At 36.3% G+C, this 22,315-nt stretch overlaps 1 non-coding gene across 1 annotated transcript; it reads right to left on the bottom strand.

Moving 5' to 3' along the window:
* Nucleotides 1-18,945: 18,945 nt before the first annotated feature.
* On the bottom strand, nt 18,946-19,052 carry LOC124889875. Its single transcript, XR_007048788.1, has one exon. It is a non-coding gene; the product is annotated as a small nucleolar RNA R71 (small nucleolar RNA).
* Nucleotides 19,053-22,315: the final 3,263 nt, after the last annotated feature.

Genomic DNA, 22,315 nt, shown 5'->3' with positions numbered 1-22,315 from the left:
ATATTATAAATCTATAAACTCAAAACAAGATACTTTGGATATGAACCCTAGTTGCAAATCATGTAAATTCATGTAAATTCAACTTTAAAAACTACTTTTGGGGACAAGAATGAAAGGAGTATCCTTGTTCATAACCTTACATATCTTATTAGACTTGATTTGATGTAGAAAGCTTGACTTTGAATCCCTAGGAGATGATCTTGAAAGCTTTTCTTAATATTTTTTGATTAGAAAGCTTGGATTCTAGATTTTCTTGAAGGAGATTTGATGGAGTTCTTGGTGTTCTTGAGGGGGCTAGGGTTTTCTTTGGAGAGAAAAGGATGAATAATAATGTAACTAATGCTTTTGGAGATTTAATTATATGTTATGGATGAGTTAGGGTAGAGGAAAGGACTTATTTGCCCTTTAAAATGTGGAAATAGAAACTGAAAAATAGGTACGTGCAACGGAGCACGCATGGCGGGCTAATCGTGCGACCTCACTGCCTCTCTCACAAAAATGGCTATAAATTTTTGCTCGAGTATCGGATTAAGGTGAAATTGGTATCATTGGAAACCTGATTCAATTATCTACAAGTTTGTGGGTCTTGAGATACAAATTTATATGTATATAAAAAGGTATACACATTCAAATTAGACCCTTGTAGAATCAAATACTAAACTTTTAAAGAATCAAAGGCTCTTAGCTCAATTTTGTTCTAAGTGAATTCTATGAACATCTTTCACCTTGAGGGCACTTCATAAACTAGGATAATGATCATTAACTTATATTCACATGGGAATCATTTGGATTAGATCTTACACATATAGGAATGACGGTTAGAATTCTAGCGTGAAAATAAGGGGTATTACATTATCTTCCTTTTGGAATCATTCATCCTCGAATGATGGATAGAAACTTGTTGAAGCTTTAGAGGTATGGAATAATGTGGACATGCTATGTCTTCAAATAAAGGATATAACTAAGCTGAAACATTAAAAACTTGTATTATAAAACTGATTTCTGACCTGACTTGCCTTTACATACTATATAGAGATGATTCATGTTGAGAATTTAGAATTTTCTTGAAGTGTTCATGATACAATCATACATATAGAACTATGAAGTGATAAATTATTCAGGCAAGAATCTTGAGACAACGATACTAAAATCATACAATGGGTATTATACTGTCTGAACTGGAATACTTGGAAAACTAAGATCATTCACTGAACATTTATGAACTGAATCGTGACTAAATAACTGAATCTAAAACTGATGCCTGGTGCATGGACTGAACTAAATTCATAATTTGCATGAATGTGAACATCTTACCTCATAGAATGGCCTTACTAGTAAATCTTTATGTAGTAAGAATAAATGGGAAGTTGGAAATTAATAGGAGCTTATTTGCTTGATTGCTAAACTGGATCGCAGGCTATACTGACTGAATCATACTAAAAGCTTATACTCAACTGGAGTATTTCTTCAACACTCTTTCTAAGAAGTTATATTAACCTTAGGGAGCAAGGGATTATAGACATGATCTGAGCAAGACATCTGACTAAGGAATCACAACATTGATACAACTCTATAGCATGAAACATATACATATAAGTCATAAGCTAGGATAGAATTACTAGGCCTCAGGAAATGCAACTTCTTACTCTCAGTCTTAGAAACACTTCTCAAATACTCCCTCAACTATAGTATTTCCCATAAATACCATATTCATTTGATTCAACTTATCATTCTCACATGGGCATTGGTAAATCCATCTATTAAAGTCTAAACTGAACTAAATTCTCTTACCATGATCAAGCCTAACTCAAAATCACAAGATACAACATGCTACACCATAATACTAGTCTAAACTGCATGATTCAATCTTCTATGTCTCTTTTAGAGCTCACACCCTAAGCATAACATGACTTACCACTTCAATGACTAAATTAGAACTCTTACTATAAATCCACTAGTGCATATTGCATTCGTCCACTTACATCCCAACATGGCATTCAAGTCTATCGCTATAACCATATATGAACTTCAAGGCAAATATTCATCAAGGCATACTTCTTATATTCTCTAAACCTCTATCAATAACAACTTTCTTGCACTATTCTCAATAAGACACTCATAATTCGCAACTAACTATGACATATACCAAAGATTACCTCCATATTCCTTCATCCTTTAGCCTTAGAAAAAGCATAAATAATCTTTCTAAATGAGGGTCATCAACTCTCTCTCATCTAAACCATTGCTTATCCATTATCATCCCACTATCTTAACATAAGGAGAGGTCACTAAAGCACAAAAAATACTATATATAACTTTGGCACTTAACTGAGGCTTGAGGAATAGAATGTCAAAGGCATGGATTCACTAAATAGATTTAAACTAAGGACATACCTGATATAATGCGAGTTTCACTAGTAGCATGAGTTCTGAGAACTGACCACACTCTAAAACATAAGTTCATACTTATCATAAGCTATTCAACATAAGACTGGAGTTCATAGATTTATGAAGGATGACTCAAATCACAGAGTGAAGTTGTTACTTACTTACCGAAAGCTAAGAATGAACTTGAATACACATGAAGTGTATAAGAGTTGGCCCTTAAATACGTTGGAACAGGAGCTAGAAAAATAAGGGGGCACAATGGGGCGCGCGCCGCGGGCTCTATCGCGGCTCTATCACGGGCTGCCTTAGTGGTGGAATGAAGCCCGCGCTATGGGCATATCATGGGATGCTACTATTTTGGTGACCCAAACACGCATCTATGCTCGTTTAAAAATTTTAAAACTTACCCGGGGTGTACTATTATCAACCCCGATCGTGAATCAACTTAAAAATTAATGTTTCGATGTCGGGAAGGTTAAAAATAAAACATCAAAGTCTAGAAACTTTAGAATTTGCTAAGTACCAAAACTTAGGGAAATTTTCTAAGTATTGGATCCCTTTAAGTGTAATAGGGGACTGAAATGCGCTAGGGTCTTATGGGGTCTGACAATATCTCCCCCTTAGATTAAAGCCATCCTTCTAAACTTATGGATCTATTTTATATTCTCGAGACTGAGCCATAATTTCTTCATTCTAATGTCTACACATAAATGCTAAACTCACAAGAGTAAACTATATTTTGAACTTACTGACTTCATTCTTGTACACGCTCTTAGTATATTCGATAATCATCATCATAGACTTACACTCTATTAACTCGACAAACATACCTACCTCACTAAACACATAATTTGAATCACATTTCTAAACTTATATTTTCCCCCAAACCATAAGAATCAAAACCATATTTAAAAGACTCAACACCATCTATCCATAACTCATTAACTTAGCTATCAAGATCAACATGTACTATACAACTAACCTTCTTCCACTTAGAAACTCAAGGGTACTACTAACCACATGCAACACTTAATAAACTAAGGAAATAATTAAATCCCCATATCACCTTGGGCACACCTTTACATCATACTTACAACATCGCACTAAATTATGAAAAAATGAACCTTGCACACACTATTCCATCCTACTAGATCATTTCCACCCAACTAGATACACTAACCAAGAAATCATTATTTCCACCTTGATAATCATCTAATATTCAAACTTAGTGTCTAGTTCTAGGCATGATTAACAACCTAATATCACATACTATTCTCGCTTGGAAGTTATAAAATAAAGCATCAGGAAACACTAGTCCACTGGAACCTAATAATAATAATAATTGATCATGACCTTATGGTCTATCTTATTATAATCCATTAGCACATCCCTCTTCCACATATCTCTAGTACTTATCCATATATAGATCTAAATTATTTTCATGGCTCTATAAGTTTCAACTAAACTCTTTTTTGCAACCTCAAGGAAAGCCTAAATTAACAATACTAAAGCACCAAATACTTTCATTAATAACCAATACTTTTCTAACAAAATAAGTACCATCAATAACTCCGTTCATACTTCAAGCAAACAACAGTTCACCTTAACTAATCTCTCTTTCGCTACCTTCTACCAAAGAACTTGTACCACATTCATTACCTCTAAACTAACACATAAGGACATATCACCTTAACGCAAACTCTATAACACGCATAAGCTTATCTATATACTTTTGATCAATCGCCATTCCCACCTTTCTTGCCACTACCCTTCTATACCATACTTATAACTATAGAAAGGTTCTACTATTTATAAATCATAACATTCTAGGTTTCAATATCCCTCAAATGCAATAATTATTTAACAATCTAAATATATACTATCTCTTCTCATGAGCACTATCTAAATTGAAGGGTTAATGGGGAATCTGAATACATATCTTACTTTGTCTTGATTGAACAACTCATATAGACGAGGACACAGATTTTAACTTAAGGAACTTATAACACACTAGTAAGCTCCTCTCAAGCCCCTTGTGTGACTTCTGAAGTTACTGATAGTATATCTGAGAGCATCATCTTACAAGGAATTGGAACTTACTTATCAAGTTATCTCAAGAATAATACACAGATAGAGAATTTTGGAGTAACACACGAATTGATAGAAGTTTTTGAGAGAACAAATTTACAACACGATCTAGAGTATGAAAGAAAGAAAATTTTCTTAAATGCCCTGTAGCCTCTAAACGAAAAGTATAGACATCTCTGTACCATTTCGCAAGACTCTACTAGATACGGCTTCATAAACATCCTAGGACACTTGAACCTTGTATTCTGATACTAAGTTTGTAACGACCCGAGACTAACTATAGTCGTCACACGGTGCTTAAGACCACATGTGATTCCAAGCTAACCCTCCTACTGGCATAACTTATGAGAAACTGAATAAAATACATAAGTCTAAAAGAAATAAGCAGAAGATACATATTTTCTGAATATGATCAAAACAAACTATATTAAAATGGTTACAACTTTTATTATACAAGATAAAAACTGAAATCAAATACATCAACTTCTACTGACTATCTATAAAGCCTCTACTAGTATTGACTTTAGGTAGCTGGGATATGAATCCAACTACCACTAATCAATACATATGAGTAAGAAAGTAAGGTACATGAATAACATCTAACTGAAATCCCTAAAGTAGGAAGACTCATCACTTGTTGACTGGAATCTGCAACTGTCTAATCATTATATATGGATCACAACTGAACTGATACCTACATTATTAAACAATGTAGCACATAGACATATATGTGGATCAGTACTTTTGGAATGCACTGAGCATGCGGGGTAAATGCATAAGTAAAATATTAACTCAATTGTTCATATAGCTTGTAAAGAATGCATGCTAGGTATAAATAAGACCCAACAGAATCCTAGTCATTTCAGTCCTTTATAGCATGACAAAAGAGGTCCCAAACTTAGAAAAAAATTCAGCTAAGTGTTAAGGCTTAGAAGCATTTTTAGCCTTCTAAATTGGATAGTCTTATTTTTTATCCTCCCGACCTTAGAATGTCGATTTTCAAGTTGATTCATGATCAGGGATGTTAATAGGTCATATTAGGTGAGTTTTAGAATTTTTGGATTTTGTTTGGGTCACGTTTGGATGGGCAAAACAGCAAGCCAATGCGATCTTGATGCATCATGTTGGTTACCACATTGCACCCATTAAGGTGTCGGTGATCACATTGATCCCATTGACTTGACGCATCTCCAATCATGTATATTGGGAAATTTTTATACATTAAGTTTGGAATTTTCAAGGGCATTTAGGTCCTTTTCCCCATACCTAATTCATCTAAAACATGATATTTAACTCTCAAAAGGGCAAATTTCATTCTTTATTCTCAAAATCCTCTCAATAACAAGCCCTAGTTTCATCAAGCTCAAGAATTAAGTCTCAAGAACACACCATAATCTTCATGAAATTACCAATCAAGGTATGTTAGGTGTTCATCCTTTGGTATCCTTCCACCCTTGGAGTTCAAGAACCCTTTTTAAAACTACAATTTTAATGATTCATGGTTTATATGTGCAATTTGGGTTGTATTCATGTTTGTTTTGTTGTATGAGTTTCAATTCAAGATTTAATAACATGTTTCAAGAACATAAGATAACATGTATGTTGATTGATGTAATTACCATGTTACAACCCTTAAATTTGCAAGTTGTATGTTGTAGTATGATGCCCGATATGTTATTCTTCATATACCACAATCATTGTAACGCCCCAGAAAACGGGTCCTGGAGAGTCACACGGTGCTTGAGGCTACGAGTAGCCCCAAGCTAACCCTTTGAGCCATTTTTATTCAGTTCAACACAAATCAATGGGGTTTTTATAAATAAACCTCAAATATCAACAGAGTAATCATCATCCAAGAATAAAAGAATTTCAGAAAGATAACAAAATATGACTTATTAGTCAACTCCCAACATCTATACTAGTCTGACAAGCCTCTAAGAAAATTAACAAAACCAGAGAGCCATTGAGACATGCCCCAACTGACTCATACTCAGTTATCAAATGTAAACAATTCCATGAAACCAACATCAGACATCACGTCCTCAGAACATGAGGACTCACCACAACAGAGGATGTAGAACAGCATGCCCGAAGAATCACTGTCAAACCTGAAACTGAGCACCTAAACCTACATTCCAAGAAAATGCAGCCCACATCCGTAGATGTAGGTCAGTACCATGAAAAGGAACCGAGTATATGGGGGTTTATGCAGTTTTATAAACATCATCATTATAAATATTTATAAGAAATATGCAGGATGTATGAAAGACTCACATAGCCCGAAGAAAATCATCATAATCATGAGAGGATGAAATAAGTACAATAACACATGTGAGTCATCATATAATTTGTCAATCACTTTCAGTTCATCAAGAGTATCAGTTCTCATAATGTAAATATCATTTAAATCTTTCGAAATAATAACTTTCACATTTCCTCTTTCAAATCACTTCATCATTCACCATAGACACAAGGAAACACACACACACTGAAAGATCCTATAACCGACTTAAACTATGTGAGCTACATGGAGTCCAACGTACAACCCACGTTGGGGAGAGCCGTCCTATCCTTGCCATCGGAGTAGGATTATCGATGTCAAATCCACACAAACTAGTGATCACTATATAAATCAGCCTCAGGCTCACTCCTACGGGGGTACATAGTTCTAGGAAAGTAAGGTCGCTTTATACCTCCCACTCGGTGCTAAAGATTTCTCCCGGACTTAGCTCAGATCATTTCAAAGACAATCCACAACAAAACAATTTCAGTAATATATAAATATATATTGGGAGCCATCATGCTTCCCATCTATCAAAATCAACCACATTGTGGATTTCTTTCACACTTGAGTTCAAAACAAATCCATTAAGATCAAAAGGTCAAATCATTCAAAATATCTCAAATATTCAACATCAACGTGCTTATAACATACACTTTCTCAAAAAAAACATAATTTCCAATGAGGATTCACGACCCAAATATCAAAATCATGATAAATATCGTTCAAGATTCATGCTTTATATCTCCACACATGTAAATTTATCTTTCAAAATCATAAACATCAAGATTTCATAATAATCATCATAAGGTATAGGTTCATGCTTCAAATTCCTAAAAATCAAATAAAAATCACGCCTTTGTAAGGAAAATTACTTTTAGGCACAAGAACGAAAGAGGGTTCTTGTTGAAAAATCCCACATACCTTGAATGATGAACTTTAGATCGATACTCATTTTTGAGATGTTAATCGTGCCTTTGAATGATGGTTCTTGGAGTTCTTGAACTAGGAACTTGGAATCTTGAATAAATTTGCAGAATTAATGGTGAACTTTGGAGGTTCTTGAAGTTGGATGTAGGAGCTTAGGGTTTTCTTTTTGAACGAAAAAGATTTCATGTTATATATAAATCTTTTAATATGCTTTAATATAGGGTTTGGACGGATTTTGGGTGAGGGTTAATCGTGCCTTTGAATGATGGTTCTTGGAGTTCTTGAACTAGGAACTTGGAATCTTGAATAAATTTGCAGAATTAATGGTGAACTTTGGAGGTTCTTGAAGTTGGATGTAAGAGCTTAGGGTTTTCTTTTTTATGGAATTTGATGAAATATAACATATAATGCTTCTAATAGGCTTTAATATAGGGTTTGAACGGATTTTGGGTGAGGGGGAATGACCAAAACGCCCCTAAAAATAAAAAAATTCTCGAATCTATCCTTTGGTAGATTGTTTTGATAGTCTGAAGTAGATCAACGATAACGTTTTACTCCAATATTCAAATTGGATGAAACCAATTTTATTAGAAAGAGGACTCTCATATATTTTTGTTAATATATAGTATCTCACCCAGATCATTGTGTACGAGGAGATATGATCACTTGAAGTTGACCCAAAAATTTGCTTTTGATAGGATGAAGTAGATCAACCATAATTTTTTGATCCAATAGACAAATTGGATGAAACCAATTTCATTGGAAAGAGGACTCGTAGAGCTTTCTGTTGATATATAGTAGATCACCTAGAGCATTATGTACAAGGAGTTATTATTGTTTAAAGTTGGAGCAAAAATACGCCAGGCCTCAGTACTTTTTCTTGCATGTTTTACTTTTCACTACTATTCACGGTTCGATCGAAATGTTCATAACTCGTCGCTCGGGTGTTCGTTTTGGATGATCCAAATATCGTTGGAAATCTTATTCAATAGTCTACGCAATGGTGGGTCATAATCTAACATATTCTGCACGAAAAAAATTATGATTTATTCTAAAAGATAGAACCCAACACGTTTACGCACAAAATTTCAATGAAAAATTTCCTGGGGTATTACATCATCCCCCTTGGAAACATTCTTCCTCGAATGATGCTAGACATTCCAAGATTAGATAGGGAATAGAACATACATCTGAAACCATTCGTTAGACTCATCACCACATCATTTCTCACTCCGAATGCAACATAGAATGCATAAATTCAAGAAACTAGAGCTGAACACATAATAAATGACAGCTGAACTGCTGCCTTTTATTAAAAGTGCATGATTTAGGTATGATCGGAGTTCGCAGAAAATAGGTGCGGGTACTTGGATAACATATCCGCCTCAGATTCCCAAGTTGCACCCTCAACAAATTGGTTTTGCCACAACACCTTGACTAAGGGAACTTCTTTGTTCCTTAGTCTTCGGACACTAAAATCAAGAATCTCAACAGGAATCTCATCAAAAGAAAGATTTTCTTAAATGTTAACACTCACAAAGGAATCCACTACCACAGCATCGGTAATATGCTTTCTAAGATGGAGACATGGAATATTGGATGAACAGAGGACAACTCGGAAGGCAACTCGACCTCATAAGCTACCTTACCAACACGGCTAAGAATTTTGTAAGGACCAACATAACGGGGACTAAGCTTCCCCTTCTTTCCAAATCTCTTCACCCCCCTCATGGGTGAAATTTTCAGATACACTAGGTCACCAACTTCAAACTTAAGGTCTCTCCTTCTAACATCCGCATATGACTTCTGAGGACTCTGCACAGTTTTCAACCTTTCCCTAATCAACTTAACTTTTTCCATAGTCTCAAATACCGAATTAGGACTACTCACAACCGCTTCACCCACCTCGAACCAACCTATGGGTGATTTACACTTCCTCCCAATAAGGCTTCAAACGGAGCCATGCTAATACTAGAGTGGAAACTGTTATTGTATGCAAACTCTATCAACGGTAAGTGATCATCCCAACTTCCCTTAAAGTCAAGTGTACAAGCTCTCAACATTTCCTCTAAGGTCTGGATGGTCCGCTCAGCCTGACCATCGGTCTGTAGATGAAAAGCATAGCTCAAAAGCACTTGGGTACCAAGACCCGTCTAAAAAGCTTTCCCAAATTGTGAAGTGAACTGAGTATCCCTATCCAAAATGATAGACAAGGGAACTCCATGCAGTTTGACTAGCTCTCGGATATACAATCTAGCATAATCCTCAGCAGTATATGAAGTATGAACAGGCAAGAAATGATAAGACTTAGTCAACCTATCAACCACAACCCAAATGGAATCATGATGGCGCCGGGAAAGAGGTAAACCAATCACGAAGTCCATAGTTATCTCTTCCCACTACCAGGTGGGAATACTAAACTCTTGCATTATACCACCAGGTCTTTGGTGTTCAACCTTAACCTGTTGGCATATTGTACACTTAGCTACAAAAGCTGCTATATCTTTCTTCATGCCACTCCACCAATAGATTTCCCGCAAGTCTCGATACATCTTGGTGGCACCAGGATGAATAGAATATCACTCCCCATGCGCTTCAGCCATAATCCTCTATCTCAGATCATCAACATTTGGGACACACAATCTACCCTGCAATCTCAACACACCATCTCTCCCTTGGGAGAAAACCTCTACTTTTTGGTCCTTGATTGACTCCTTCAGTCTGACCAAACTTGTATCTAAGTATTGCTTTTCCTTCACTTCCGAAACAAGGAGGATTCAGAACTACTCTGAACCCCTATACTACCTTCAGCAGAGTCAAACAACCTAACCCCAATCTAGCCAAATGATGTACATCATGAGCTAACTCTTTCTTACCTTCTACCACATGTGAAACACTACCCATGGACACTCTACTTAGGGCATCCGCCATAACATTGGCCTTTCCCGGATGGTACAACACACTCATATCATAGTCCTTTAATAATTCTAACCATCGTCTCTGCCTAAGATTCAATTCTCTCTGGGTAAACATATACTGCAGACTCTTATGATCAGTGAAAACATCAACATGGACACCATACAAATAGTGTCTCCAGATTTTCAAAGCAAACACAACAGCAGCCAACTCAAGGTCATGGGTAGGGTAATTTTTCTCATGGGGTTTCAACTCTCTAGAATCATAAGCTATCACCTTACCCTTCTGCATCAATACGCAACCCAACCCAACTCTCGAAGCATCATAGTACACCACAAAACCATAAGGCAAAGTCAAAACAGGGGCTGAAGTGAGTCGAGTCTTCAACTCCTGAAAACTCTTCTCACAAGATTTGAACCACAAGAATTTCACTTTCTTTTGGATCAACCGAGTCATAGGAGATGCTATAGAGGAGAAACCCTCAACAAAATAGCGGTAGCAGCCAGCTAAACCCAAGAAACTTCTGATATCAGTCGGAGAAACAGGTCTAGGCCAATTTCTAACCGCTTTGGTCTTTTGGGGATCAACCCTAATACCCTCGGAAGAAATGATATGACCTAGAAAAGCAACTGACCTTAGCCAAAACTCACACTTACTAAACTTGGAAAACAACTTATGATCTCTAAGGGTTTGTAAGACAGTTCGGAGATGATCAAAATGTTCATCCTCACTACGGGAGTACAGCAGTATATCATCGATGAACACTATGACAAACATATCCAGATATGGTCTGAACACTCGATTCATAAGGTCCATGAAAGCTACTGGGGCATTAGTTAACCCAAAAGACATAACAAGAAACTCAAAATGGCCATAACGAGTTTGGAAAACGGTTTTTGGGATGTCACACTCCCTAACTTTGAGTTGATAATAGCCGAAATGAAGGTCTATCTTTGAGAAATAACTTGCACCTTGCAATTGGTCAAACAAATCATCTATTCTCGGAAGGGGGTACTTATTTTTGATGATGACTTTATTCAGTTGGCGGTAATCAATGCACATACGCAAAGAGCCATCTTTCTTTCTCACAAACAACATAGGAGTACCCCAAGGAGAAATACTTGGCCTTATGAAATCCTTATCTAGTATATCTTTGAGTTTCTCTTTCAACTCCTTAACTTTTGCAGAGGCCATACAGTAAGGAGGAATAAAAATGGGCAGAGTATCGGGAAGAAGATCAATCCCAAACTCTATCTCTCTATCAGGAGATATCCCTGGGAGATCATCCAGAAAGACATCAAAAAGCTTATTGATGACATAAACAGACTGGAGAGTTGGAGTCTCAGACTTAGTGTCTTTGACTCTAACCAAATGGTAAATACACCCCTTAGAAATAAGTTTTCTAGCTTTGAGGTAAGAGATAAAATGACCCTTGGGTGACACAGAATTCCCAGACCACTCAAACATGGATGCACCCAGAAACTGAAACTTGACAACTTGGGTTCGACAATCAATAGAGGCATATTTCTGAAAGAGGAAAGCACGAATCAATAGCAGAGAGAGATACTTTAAGCATGATAGACTTCTGAAAGAAAGAATCACACTTTTTCCTAAAACATCTTGTAGCCTCTTGATCATAGATGTGGCGCGCTACACACCGATGATCAAGACTCTACTTAATTCATCATAGACACAAGGAAACACACACACACACTGGAAGATCCTATAACCGACTTAAACTATATGAGCTACATGGAGTCCAACGTACAACCCACGTTGGGGAGAGCCGTCCTATCCTTGCCATTGGAGTAGGACTATTGATATCAAATCCACACAAACTAGTGATCACTATATAAATCAGCCTCAGGCTCACTCCTACGGGGGTACATAGTTCTAGGAAAGTAAGGTCGCTTTATACCTCCCACTCGGTGCTAAAGATTTCTCTCGGACTTAGCTCAGATCATTTCAAAGACAATCTATAACAAAACAAATTCAGTAATATATAAATATACATCGGGAACCATCATGCTTCCCATCTATCAAAATCAACCACATTATGGATTTCTTTCACACTTGAGTTCAAAACAACTCCATTAAGATCAAAAGGTCAAATCATTCAAAATATCTCAAATATTCAACATCAATGTGCTTATAACATACACTTTCTCAAAAAAACACAATTTCCAATGGGGATTCACGACCCAAATATCAAAATCAAGATAAATATCATTTAAGATTCATGCTTTATAACTCCACACATGTAAATTCATCTTTCAAAATCATAAACATCAAGATTTTATAATAATCATCATAAGGTATAGGTTTATGCTTCAAATTCCTAAAAATCAAATAAAAATCACGCCTTTGTAAAGAAAATTACTTTTGGGCACAAGAACGAAAGAGAGTTCTTGTTGAAAAATCCCACATACCTTGAATGATGAACTTTAGATCGATACTCGTTTTTGAGATGTTAATCGTGCCTTTGAATGATGGTTGTTGGAGTTCTTGAACTAGGAACTTGCAATCTTGAATAAATTTGCAGAATTAATGGTGAACTTTGGAGGTTCTTGAAGTTCTTGAACTAGGAACTTGGAATCTTGAATAAATTTGCAGAATTAATGGTGAACTTTGGAGGTTCTTGAAGTTGGATGTAAGAGTTTAGGATTTTCTTTTTGAGGGAATTTGATGAAATATAACATATAATGCTTCTAATAGGCTTTAATATAGGGTTTGAACGGATTTTGGGTGAGGGGGAATGACCAAAATTCCCCTAAAAATAAAAAAATTCTTGAATCTGTCCTTTGGTGGACTATTTTGATAGTCTGAAGTAGATCAACCATAATGTTTTACTCTGATATCCAAATTGGATGAAACCAATTTCATTAGAAAGAGGAATCTCATATATTTCCATTGATATATAGTATCTCACCCAGATCATTGTGTACGAGGAGTTATGATCATTTGAAGTTGACCCAAAAATTTGCTTTTGATAGGATGAAGTAGATCGGCCATAACTTTTTTCTCCGATAGAAAAATCGGATGAAACCAATTTCATTGGAAAGAGGATACATAGATCTTTTTGTTGATATATAATAGATCACCCAGATCATTATGTATGAGGAGTTGTGATCATTTAAATTTAGATCAAAAATACGCCAGGCCTCAGTACTTTTTCCTGCACGTTTTACTGTTTACTACTATTCATGGTTCGATCGGAATGTTCATAACTCATTGCTCGGGTGTCCGTTTTAGATGATCCACATATCGTTGGAAAGCTTATTCGATACTATACGCAATGGTGGGTCATAATCTAAGACATTACACACAGAAAAATTTATAATTCATTCTAGAAGATTGAAACCAACACGTTTACGCACAAAATTTCAACAAAAAATTTCCCACGGTATTACAATTATTCTCCCTAAGTGTTTGATAGAATGACCATGTGAATGGAATAGTGTATTCATGACTTGTTATTATGTTTTTTCATTCATATACAAGTTCATGACTTCTAAGTGTTTGACAAATTTGCCTTAGTGAATGAATTGTGAACAACTGACTATTGATATGCTATAAAAAATTGCCATGCTATTAAGTCTTGGGGTATTTATTACCCGAAATCTAGCTGTTTACTTAGTTGCAGTACTTATAGAATAGTCCCAGTAAAGGTCAAGAATAGTAGTACTCATTCAGTAATAAAACTCAGTGAACTCAGTCTAGTTCAGTCAGTTAACACAATCAGTGTCAGATACGTCAAGCTTAGTACAATCTAGTGATCAGTTTCTATTCAGTTGGGAGTAGGATTCAGCATCGAGCAAACCCAGGAATGGGGGATTCAAGTTTTTACCCTTAGTAGCAGTCCCTACATTATAGAATTACGTAGCTAGTGTAGGGTAAGACATCTTCCTGTTAGACTAGGGTTGATGCAACCATATATATATATATACATATATATATATATATTTCATGAGTCTTCCTACCAGATTAGGGTTCACCCAACATTATTAGTATCCTTTGGCAAGGTGGTAAGACCCTTCCAACAAGGGTCACAGGTTGGACCCCAACTCAGTTTTTAATCGGGGTATGTTGATTATATAAACACTCCCACAGTTATAGTTTTAGTCTCTATATTCAGTAAAGAACCTAGATAGTTCTACAGAACTATGGCTATTATTTATCAGTTACTTAGCCATCAAAATTCAATACTTCAGTATCAGTCTAAACTTTTAGTTATTAGTATTCAGTTATCAAAACTTAGTACCTCAGTTTCAATCTAATTTAGGCAGATGTTATATGCACAATATTCCATATTCAACATGCTTATTAGTTACATATTTGCATGTACTCTCATCCAGTTACTTTATGATGTTCATTTAGTCAGTTATCATCTCCTGTATATGAACCCATGGATATTAGCCTACCTCACTTAGCATACTAGTACATTCCACATACTGATGCATACTTTTTTTTGTGCTATAATGTCTCATATCATAGGTTCAGATGCTCAAGATCCTAACCGCACTTAGCAGCTCAGCCTATCAGCAGCAAATATAGTGGTGAGTCCTCATATTTCAAGGACAAAGTTTATTTATATTGTATTTCAAATAGCTCAGTAGTTATTTCAGTTGGAGTTAGTTGGGGGTTTGTCCCATCAAGTCTATATTCAGACAGTTAGAGGCTTTCAAACTAGCACAATCAGTTTTCAGTTTTGTAGATATTATTATCAGTACATTCAGTATTTATTTTTGTATTTTAGGAACCTTATGGCATATTCAGTTATACTTTCTCTTATATTTTTAGTATCATTATTCAATGCCTATAGCATGTACCAGTCGTGGGTTAGCTTATGATACTTCGAGGTTATAAGCATCGTGTGACATCTAGGGTGCAACTCGGGGCATTACAAACTTGGTATCAGATCCTAAGGTTTTAAAGATTCCTAGGTATTTTGAAAGCCACATTAAATAGAGTCTTATGTATGAGTGTGTAGCATGCCACACTTATGGACAGGAGTCTATGAGATGTTTTTTAGGAAAAATTTCCCTTCTTTCAGTATTCATATCATGCGAGTGACTATGAGCTCAAGTTAAACTCTCTGTCTAATCTAATTTTCCCTTATGTTTACAGAGCATGCCTCCCAAAAATACTAATGGAAGAAGAACCAAAAACTAGCCATCACCTTCGCCCATTCAGGCAGAACCCCTGGACGAGCATGTCTCTCACGCAGAATTCAAAGAATCTTTCACCACTCTATCTCATTCTATAGTAGTCTTGAATAAACGTCCAGCTATTTTTCAGGACAACCCAATGGCTAATACTGCTGCATCTAGAATTCGGTACTTCACCCAAATGAATCCTCCATTATTTTTGGGGTTAAGTTTGAAAAGGACCCACAGGAATTCCTATACATAGTGCGGAAGGTAACAAATATTATGGGGGTAACCACTAGTAAGAGTGATGAGTTAGAGTCCTATCAGTTGTAAGATGTGGCTCATACAAGGTTTAAGTAGTGAAAGATAGATAGGGCCACAAATGCAGGACCTATAAAATGGGAGGAGTTTTCTACCGCCTTTCTAGATAGGTTCTTTTCATTGGAGTTAAGGGAAGCTAAGGTTTTAGAGTTCATTAACTTGAAGTAGGGAAATATGATAGTGAAGGAGCATTCCCTCAAGTTTACTCAGTTAGCCAAATATGCTCCTTATGTGGTAGCTGATGAAAGGTCTATGATGCGTAAGTTCATGTTTGGTGTGTTTGATAGTGTGTCAAAGAGTCTAGGACCACAATGCTGATTAAGAAGATAGACTTGGCTAGGTTGATGGTCCACACTTGATAGATAGAGAAGAAGAAGACTAGGGAGAAAGAGAAAGAAAGCAAGAGGGCTAGAACAGGTAGCTTCAACTTCACTCAGCCTAAGTCAGAGGGTGGTAACCGATCTCCGTTCCGAAAAAATCTTCAATTCTAGTTTCGTCCTTAGCCAGTACTCTGGTGCCTATGTTTATAAATAGTAAAAAGGATAGGGTGCCAGACTCTAAATCTCAGGGTAGTGTTAATAGTGCCCAAAAAAATCCGCTCTTCTAGAAGTGTGGCAAAAACCATTAGGGTGTCTGCAGGGCCAGCAGTGATGTATGTTTCGGATGTGGCAAGCCTAGTGATCTTAGGCATATTTATATGCTCAAAGCACCAATATGCACCCAGATTTGGAATTATTCTAAGAACTTTTGTATGAATTCTTAAGTATAATTAAGATTTTATCCCGTTTTGTTCCTAATGGATATGATTAGTACTTTCAGGTTCAAAATCATGAAGAATTGTGCATAATTGGATACAATGAGGATATGGAAGTGGTTAAGGAATGCAAGGGACTGAAGTTAAGTTGAAAAAGGGAAGCTGGAAAGTAGGAATCCTCATTCGAGGACAATCCGCATCGCGAGGATCAACAAAATAGCAATGGTCAAATTCCAGTGAAGGTTTGCAAAAATACCGCATGCGGAGAAGTTTTGTTTATCATATTTGGAGACCTGAAGGTTTAAAGCGTCGCAGAGGATGATTATTTTTCAATTGTCTCAATCCAGTGGCTCACCGCGATAGTGGCGCGTCACGGTGATGGTGCATTTTACAATTGTCAGGGAATACTTAAACGCCACAATTTACTAGATTTTAATTGAAAATTGCAATTGAAGTCATGGCGCGATGCGCTGGGTGGATAAATCGAGAATATTTTAAGTGTTTTGTCCCAACTATAAAAGGAAAAATCCAAGATAATGTGGGGGACTTTTGTCAAGCAGAGTAGCGGCAGAAAAATAGAAATTTCTCTCTTTTAGGGTTCTTAAACATTCTTTTGAATTTCTTTATTCGAAGGATTGATTTGGGGTATGATTTGTTACTTATTTTGGATGATGAATTCAAACATGAGTAGCTAAACACCCTATTTCTAGGGTTGAGGCTAAGAACATGAGTACTCTTTAATATTCTTATTCATAGTTTCTTTTTGGATTATCATATGGGTTGTTCTTAATTTCCTGAGCTTACTATTTTAATGATTGGCCACCATTAGCATAAATTTATATTTCTATGTGAATCCAGGAGGAGAATCATTGGATAGAATGAAGAAATTAGGGGGCAAGGTTCTTATTCTTTTAGAAAATAAGAGATTTGAATTAGAATCTAGGATAGGGATATACCTAGAAACCTTGCTTGGGTTACTTGCAAGAAGACAACTTCATGAATCTAGAAGATTTGTTGTAACTCTGCGGGAGTTGTAGTTACAACATTTAATAGATAGATGATTTGAGGTCGGGAGACCAAGATCGTGGCATAAGCCTTGCGAACCATCAACATGATAACCAATTAGACTGTGAAAAGAATAGAGAATTGTATGATTATTCAAAATACCTCAACCCTGGAATCGTCCTCATAATTGATTACACCCGTTGCTTTCTTTGCTTTAGTCATCATTAATTATTTCTTGTTCAGTAATTTGCATTTTATTTACAGAATCATCTTAATCTTGATATAATCAAACACTTAATACTCAATTGTCGAGAACTAAATATTGAATAAATTTCTAGTTTATTGATCCTCGAAGGAACGATATCTGACTGTCCAAGTCATTATATTACTTGCACGATCATGTACACTTTCGTGTGCATAGAGACGCAACAAGTTTTTAGCATCATTTTTGGGGATAAAATAGAATTAGTAAATTGCTTTAATTTTTGATTTTTGATCATAAGTTTAAGTGTTAACAACTTAATCTTAGTGGCTGAATTTTTGCAGGTTTAGCTGAACATTGGACTAGCGAGGGACAAAGAGTTAGTAGAGCCTTTTGCAGAACCAGAAGTGATTTTTCATCAGAGATGAAGAGCTTAATACTACACTCAACAGGGATCGATGGCGCAAATTCGCGATCCTATAGTTGCTAATCCAAATGTTTGAAATGTTCCAGCTCTTGCCGTTCCAGCTATTCTATTCAACCAGTTGCACGACCTATTCAAGAAGTGACAATCCCACTTACGTACCTTGTAACTTATAGGATTCTGAAGCCTGAACTAGGAGGTCGATGGGAATTGAAACAAAATATGGTGCAGTTGTTGAGATCTGAGGGAGAATTTTAGGGTCTTTCATATGAGGATTCGCAGAAGAACTTAAACCTTCCTAGAGATAAGTGACACATATATTCTTGAAGATATGAATGTTGATTATGTCATATTGACACTCGTTCCCTTTTATCTACTGGGGGAAGCAAAGAGATGGCTATTTGCTGAACCACACCAATACATCACTACATAGGAAGAATGTTCTCAAAGTTTGTCATTCAATTTCTTCCATCTCAAAAAACTTTATGATTAAGGAGTGAGATATTGAGTTTCAGATAGAAAGATGGACAATATCTCTACCAAGCTTGGGAGAGATTCAAGGGCATGCTCAGAATTTGTACTTATCACCATTAATTGAATGATGTTTTGGTTCATACATTTATAGGAGGCCTTGAATCTAATACAAAGATTCTCTTGGATTCAACAGCTGGGCGTCAAGCTTTGGAGAAAACATATGAAGAATTGTATACCTTGCTGAATCGAATTGCACAAGGAAATCCTGATTGGCATGCAGACTCAAGGAATGATCCCAAGAAGGTTGCAGGGGTTTTGGAGGTTGATCAGTTTACTGCATTACAAGCACAAATTGCAGCAATGCAGAACTATATGACTACTCAGCTTAACAACTTAAAGTTGGGTACAACACAACCAGAATCCACAACAAAGTGTGAAGTTTGTGGAAGCAGTGATCATAAAGCAGATGCATGTTCTGTTAATCCATATTTAGTCAACTACGTGGGGAATGCAAATCGTTAGGATCAATAGAATTTTAGCAATACGTATAATCCAAATTGGAGGAACTACCTTAATTCCTCATAGGGTGGAAATCAGTCACAAAATACAAATCAGTATAAGGGACCAGTGCAACCAAATACACAGCCAATTCAGAATAATCAGGCGACTGCCTCAAATAGTAATATAGAAGAGATACTTAAGCAGTTAATGGCTTAACAAGCACAGTTTGCAGTGGACATGAAGGCTCAATAGGTACAGTTTGCAACTGAGATAAAGAGTCAACAATTACTCACAAGAAATCTGGAGTTCCAGTTAGGTCAAATCACGGGATCACAGAATACAAGGCCATAAGGAGCATTGCCTAGCGACACTGAGGCTAATCTTAAACAAGTGAATGGGGTTACAATGAGGATTGGGCTGCAAACGAAGGAGATAGTTCAGGAGCAGGATAATCCCGTGGTCACTGATGATAGTTTGCAAGAGAATGCAGAAGTAAAAGAAAAAGAAAAAGAGCCTAGTGAAGAGATTCATGTAGAGAAGAGGACTATCCCCTTAACCTTTCCCCGAAGGGAAATAAAAAATCAAGAGGAAGCCAGTTTTAAGAAGTTTCTTGATATTCTGAAATAAGTTCAAGTAAACCTTTCTCTTGTTGACATTCTACAGAGTATGCCAAAATATGTAAAATATTTAAAGGATATTATTACCAATAAGAATTGGTTTATTGAATATGCTACAGTTGTACTTACTCAACAGTGCACGTTGAAAATTCAAAATAAACTGCCCATAAAATTAAAGGATCTGGGGAGTTTCACATTGCAGATTACCCTTTGTCAAACTATTTGTGCACTTGGATTATGTGACTTGGGGGCTAGCATAAATATTATGCCTACATTATGGTACCGAAAGATGGGTCTTGGAAGCCCTAAACCCACGACTATTATATTATAGTCGGTAGACAGGTCACTTTCTAAACCAAATGGTATTATTAAAGATATCATGGTGCAAGTGGGATCTTTGATCTTTCTTGTGGATTTAGTGATTCTTGACTTTGAGGCTGATCCAGTTGTTCTATTGATTTTGGGATGACCTTTTTTAGCAATAGGGCAGTTACTTACTGATGTGGCAGCTGGAAAAATAATAATGCAATCACACGAGGTTTTTGATGTGTACAGAGCATTAAAATTGGTAGCTCAATATCGGTTATTGATCTTACTTCAAATCAGCAGTTGCTTTTGTCTGATGATCCATTAGAGCGAGCTTTGATGGATTATGATCTTCATGGGGATTCGAAAGCATTGAAATTGGTCCAGGTTATGAATTTGGCTAAAATTGAGACAAATAAAGTATTGGTCGAGCCTTTAGTTGGTCCACCACACAGGCCTTTATTTGCAGAAGCTCCTAACTTAGAGCTTAAGGTTCTTCCTCCTCACTTACAATACGTTTTTCTGGGTGATTAATATACCTTGCCTGTTATTTTATCTGCAGGATTATCCGATATATAAGTAAAGAAAGTTGTAGCAATTCTCGAAAGGAGAAAGAAAGTGATTGGGTGAAAGATGTCTAATATTTTAGGAATCAATCCAGCATTTTGTATGCACAATATTTACATGAAAGAGGGATACATACCTGGAGTGCAACAACAAAAGAGGTTGAATCCTGTGATAAAGGCGGTGGTCCGGAAAGATGTGATCAAGTGGTTAGATAGTGGTATTGTCTACCCAATTTCTGATAGCAAATGGGTTAGTCTGGTGCACTGTGTACCAAAGAAGGAAGGAATGATAGTAGTGACAAATGATGATAATGAGGTGGTTCCCACACGTACAGTTACCGGATGGAGAATATTTATAGATTATCTAATGTTGAATAAAGCAACTCGTAAAGATCACTACCCAATTTCCTTCATTGACCAAATGCTGGATAGATTGGTAAGGAAAGAGTTTTATTATTTTCTGGATGGGTACTCTGGCATGCACTTGTCCATATGGTACGTATTCTTTAAGACGCATGCCCTTCAGATTATGTAATGAACCTGCTACATTTCAAAGATGTATGTTGGAAATATTCTTAAACATAGTGGAGGAATTTGTGGAGGTATTCATGGATGATTTCTCTGTGTGTGGGAATTCATTTGAAAAAATATTTGCAAAATCTCAACAAAGTTCTAGCTTGGTGCGAAGAAACAAACTTGATGTTGAATTGGGAAAAGTACCATTTTATGGTTAAGGAGGGAATTTTCTTAGGCCATAAAGTGTCATGCAAAGGGCTGGAAGTTGACAAAGCAAAGGTTGAAGTAACTGAAAAGTTGCCTAATCCAGTTATAGTCAAAGGTGTGCAAAGTTTTTTGGGACATGCTGGGTTCTATAGATAATTCATTTAAGATTTCTCAAAGATCGCAAGACCCATATGCAAATTGTTAGAGAAAGAAGCCAAGTTCAAGTTTGGAGTTGATTCCTAAGAAGCTTTTGAAAAGCTTAAGAAAGAAGTTGACGAAAGCACCTATTTTGACTGCCCCAGATTGGGAGTTACCTTTTGAGCTAATGTGTGATGCTAGTTATATTGCAGTGGGAGCAGTGTTGGGTTAGAGAAAAAAAGTGGTTGTGGTATATGTATTCGATAAGTTTTGATCTTACTAAATTGGTACCAAGATCATTTTTCATACAGACTATACTGCCATTAAGTATCTCTTGAACCAACAGGATGCAAAGCCATGACTAATTAGGTGGATTCTGCTACTTCAAGAATTTGATCTTGAGGTGCATGATAGAAATGGAGCTGAAAATCAAGTTGTTGATCACTTGTCACAGCTCGATACCATATTGTGGATGACTTTCAGAGTATCAAGGAAGACTTTCCCAATGAGAAGTTGTTGTATTAGAAGTAG

This window comes from Capsicum annuum, chromosome 12 (genome assembly GCF_002878395.1).
Source record: "Capsicum annuum cultivar UCD-10X-F1 chromosome 12, UCD10Xv1.1, whole genome shotgun sequence".
Lineage (NCBI taxonomy): Eukaryota > Viridiplantae > Streptophyta > Magnoliopsida > Solanales > Solanaceae > Capsicum > Capsicum annuum.
Note: the sequence above shows the minus strand (reverse complement) of the source record. Positions and strands in the feature narration are given on the sequence as shown.